The sequence below is a fragment of the Mauremys mutica genome, unplaced genomic scaffold, assembly GCF_020497125.1.
Source record: "Mauremys mutica isolate MM-2020 ecotype Southern unplaced genomic scaffold, ASM2049712v1 Super-Scaffold_100280, whole genome shotgun sequence".
Classification (NCBI taxonomy): Eukaryota; Metazoa; Chordata; order Testudines; family Geoemydidae; genus Mauremys; species Mauremys mutica.
In genome coordinates, this window is record NW_025423303.1 from 144,091 (window position 1) to 148,893 (window position 4,803).

A 4,803-nucleotide genomic window follows, 5' to 3' on the forward strand; every position below is an offset into this window, starting at 1 on the left:
CCTAGGGTCAGGGTTGTTATGGGTAGCGCACTTGGAGCTAGGGTTACGGTTCCTATGGGTAGGGCACTTGGAGCTAGGGTTAGGGTTCCTATGGGTAGGGCACTTGGAGCTAGGGTTAGGGTTCCTATAGGTAGGGCTTCCCTCCCTTCGTTTAGTCTTCCTATGGGTAGGGCCCTTGGAGCTAGAGTTAGGGTTCCTATGGGTAGGACACTTGGAGCTAGGGTTAGGGTTCCTATGGGTAGGGCTTCCCGCCCTAGGGTTAGGGTTCCTATGGGTTGGGCCCTTGGAGCTAGGGTTAGGGTTCCTATGGGTATTGCTTCCCGCCCTAGGGTTAGGGTTCGTATGGGTAGGGCCCTTGGAGCTAGGGTTTGGGTTCCTATGGGTAGGGCACTTGGAGCTAGGGTTTGGGTTCCTATGGGTAGGGCACTTGGAGCTAGGGTTAGGGTTCCTATGGGTAGGGCACTTGGAGCTAGGGTTAGGGTTCCTATGGGTAGGGTTTCCTGCCCTAGGGTAAGGGTTCTTATGGGTAGCGCACTTGGAGCTAGGGTTAGGGTTCTTATTGGTAGGGCACTTGGAGCTAGGGTTAGGGTTCCTATGGGTAGGGCTTCCCGCCCTAATGTTAGGGTTCCTATGGGTAGGGCACTTGTGCTTGGGTTAGGGTTCCTATGGGTAGAGCTTCCAGCCCTACGGTTTGGCTTCCTATGGGTAGGGCCCTTGGAGCTAGGGTTAGGGTTGCTAGAGGTAGGGCACGTGGAGCTACGGTTAGGGTTGCTATAGGTAGGGCACGTGGAGCTAGGGTTAGGGTTCCTATAGGTAGGGCTTCCCGCCCTTCGTTTAGTCTTCCTATGGGTAGGGCCCTTGGAGCTAGAGTTAGGGTTCCTATGGGTAGGACACTTGGAGCTAGGGTTAGGGTTCCTATGGGTAGGGCTTCCCGCCCTAGGGTTAGGGTTCCTATGGGTAGGGCCCTTGGAGTTAGGGTTAGGGTTCCTATGGGTAGGGCTTCCCGTCCTAGGGTTCGGGTTCCTATGGGTTGGGCCCTTGGAGCTAAGGTTAGAGTTCCTATAGGTAGGGCACTTGCAACAAGGGTTAGGGTTCCTATGGGTAGGGCACTTGGCGCTAGGGTTATGGTGCCTATGGGTATCGCACTTGGAGCTAGGGTTAGGGTTCCTATAGGTAGGGCTTCCCACCCTAGGGTTAGGTTTCCTATGGGTAGGGCACTTAGAGCTAGGGTTAGGGTTCCTATGGGTAGGGCACTTGGAGCTAGGTTTAGGCTTCCTATGGGTAGGGCACTTTGAGGTAGGGTTAGGGTTCCTATAGGTAGGGCTTCCCACCCTAGGTTTAGGGTTCCTGTGGGTAGGGCTCTTGGATCTAGGGTTAGGGTGCCTATGGGTAGGGTATTTGGAGCTAGGTTTCGGGTTCCTATGGGTAGGGCTTCCCTCCCTAGGGTTAGGGATACTATGGGTAGGGGCATTGGAGCTAGGGTTACGGTTCCTATAGGTAGGGCTTCCCTCCCTAGGGTTAGAGTTCCTATGATTAGGGTCCTAGGAGCTAGGGTTAGGGTTCCTATAGGTAGGGCTTCCGGCCCTAGGTTTAGGCTTCCTATAGGTAGGGCTCTTTGAGCTAGGCTTAGGGTTCCTATGGGTAGGGCTTCCCGCCCTACGGTTAGGTTTCCTACGGGTAGGGCCCTTGGAGCTAGTGTTAGGGTTCCTATGGATAGGGCTTCCCACCCTAGGGTTAATGTTCCTATGGGTAGGGCCCTTGGAACTAGGGTTCTGGTTCCTATGGGTAGGGCACTTGGAGATAGGGTTAGGGTTTCTACAGGTAGGGTTTCCCACCCTAGGTTAAGCTTCCTATGGGTAGGGCACTTGTAGCAAGGGTTAGGGTTCCTATGGGTAGGGCACTTGTAGTTAGTGTTAGGGTTCCTATGGGTAGGGCTTCCCGCCCTAGGGTTAGGGTTCCTATGGGTAGGGCACTTGGAGCTAGTGTTAGGGTGCCTATGGGTACGGCTTCCCGCCCTAGGGTTAGGGTTCCTATGGGTAGGGCCCTTGGAGCTAGGGTTACGGTTCCTATGGGTAGGGCACCTGGAGCTAGGGTTAGGGTTCCTATGGGTAGGTCTTCCCACCCTAGGGTTAGGGTTCCTGTGGGTAGGGCACTTGGTGCTAGGGTAAGGGTGCCTATGGGTATGGCTTCCCTCCCTAGGGTTAGTGTTCCTATGGGTAGGGCACCTGGAGCTAGGGTTAGGGTTCCTACGGGTACGGCACTTGGAGCTATCATTAGGGTTCCTATGGGTAGGGCACTTGGAGCTAGGGTTAGGTTTCCTATGGGTAGGGCTTCCCGGCCTAGGGTGAGGTTTCCTATGGGTAGGGCATTTGGAGCTAGTGTTAGGGTTCCTATGGGTAGGGCTTCCCGCCCTAGGGTTAGGGTTAGTATGGGTAGGGCCCTTGGAGCTAGGATTAGGGTTCCTATGGGCAGGGCACTTGGAGCTAGAGTTAGGGTTCCTATGGGTAGGGCTTCCCGCCCTAGGGTTAGGGTTCCTATGGGTAGGGCCCTTAGAGCTAGGGTTAGGGTTCCTATGGGTAGGGCTTCCCGCCCTAGTGTTAATGTTCCTATGGGTAGGGCCCTTGGAGCTAGTGTTTGGTTTCCTATGAGTAGGGCCCTTGGAGCTATGGTAAGGGTTCCTATGGGTAGGGCCCTTGGAGCTAGGGTTCAGGTTCCTATGGGTAGGGCTTCCCTCCCTAGGGTTAGGGTTCCTATGAGTAGGGCTCTTGGTGGTAGGGTTTGGGTTCCTATGGGTAGGGCTTCTCGCCCTAGGGTTACGGTTCCTATGGGTAGGACACTTGGACCTAGGGTGAGGGTTCCTATGGGTAGGGCACTTGGAGCTAAGGTTAGGGTTCCTATGGGTAGGGCTTCCCGCCCTAGTGTTAGGGTTCCTATGGGTAGGGCACTTGGAGCTAGGTTTAGGGTTCCTATGGGTAGGGCTTCCCGCCCTAGTGTTAGGGTTCCTATGGGTAGGGGCATTGGAGCTCAGGTTGGGGTTCCTATGGGTAGGGCTTCCAACCCTAGGGTTAGGGTTCCTGTGGGTCGGGCCGTTGGAGCTAGGGTTAGGGTTCCTATGGGTAGGGCTTCCCGCCCTAGTGTAGGGTTCCTATGGGTAGGGCCCTTGGAGCTAGGGTTCGGGTTCCTATGGGTAGGGCACTTAGAGCTAGGGTTAGGATTCCTATAGGTAGGTCTTCCCACCCTAGGGTTAGGGTTCCTGTGGGTAGGGCACTTGGTGCTAGGGTAAGGGTGCCTATGGGTATGGCTTCCCTCCCTAGGGTTAGTGTTCCTATGGGTAGGGCACCTGGAGCTAGGGTTAGGGTTCCTACGGGTACGGCACTTGGAGCTAGGGTTAGGTTTCCTATGGGTAGGGCTTCCCGGCCTAGGGTGAGGTTTCCTATGGGTAGGGCCTTAAGAGCTAGTGTTAGGGTTCCTATGGGTAGGGCTTCCCGCCCTAGGGTTAGGGTTAGTATGGGTAGGGCCCTTGGAGCTAGGATTAGGGTTCCTATGGGCAGGGCTTCCCGCCCTAGTGTTAATGTTCCTAAGGGTAGGGCCCTTGGAGTTAGTGTTTGGTTTCCTATGAGTAGGGCCCTTGGAGCTACGGTAAGGGTTCCTATGGGTAGGGCTCTTGTAGGTAGGGTTAAGGTTCCTATGGGTAGGGCTTCCCGCCCTAGGGTAGGGTTCCTATGGGTAGGGCCCTTGGAGCTAGGGTTCAGGTTCCTATGGGTAGGGCTTCCTTCCCTAGGGTTAGGGTTCCTATGGGTAGGGCTCTTGGTGGTAGGGTTTGGTTTCCTATGGGTAGGGCTTCTCGCCCTAGGGTTACGGTTCCTATGGGTAGGACACTTGGACCTAGGGTGAGGGTTCCTATGGGTAGGGCACTTGAAGCTAGGGTTAGGGTTCCTATGTGTAGGGCACTTGGATCTAGGGTTAGGGTTCCTATGCGTAGGTTTTCCCGACCTAGGGTTAGGGTTCCTATGGGTAGGGCACTTGGAGCTAGGGTTAGGGTTCCTATGGGTAGTTTTTCCCGCCCTAGGGTTAGGGTACCCATGGGTAGGGGCCTTGGAGCTAGGGTTAGGGTTCCTATTGGCAGGGCTTCCCGCCCTAGGGTTAGGGTTCCTATGGGTAGGGCACTTGGGGCTAGTGTTAGGGTTCCTATGGGTAGGGCTTCCCTCCCTAGGGTTAGGGTTCCTATGGGAAGGGCTACCCACCCTAGGGTTAGGGTTTTTATGGGCAGGGCCCTTGGAGCTAGGGTTTGGGTTCCTATGGGTAGGGCTGCCCTCCCTAGTGTTAGGGTTCCTATGGGTAGGGCTCTTGGTGCTACCGTTAGGGTTTCTATGGGTAGGGCTTCCCGCCCTAGGGTTAGGGTTCCTATGGGTAGGGCACTTGAAGCTAGGGTTAGGGTTCCTATGGGTAGGGCACTTGGCGCTAGGGTTAGGGTTCCTATGGGTAGGGCTTCCAACCCTAGTGTTAGGGTTCCTATGGGTCGGGCCCTTGGAGCTAGGATTAGGGTTCCTATAGGTAGGGCCCTTGAAGCTTGGGTTAGAGTTCCTATAGGTAGGGCACTTGCAACTAGTGTTAGGGTTCCTATGGGTAGGGCACTTGGCGCTAGGGTTATGGTGCCTATGCGTAGGGCACTTGGAGCTAGGGTTAGGGTTCCTATAGGTAGGGCTTCCGACCCTAGGGTTAGGTTTCCTATGGGTAGGGCACTTAGAGCTAGGTTTAGGGTTCCTATAGGTAGGGCTTCCCACCCTAGGTTTAGGGTTCCTG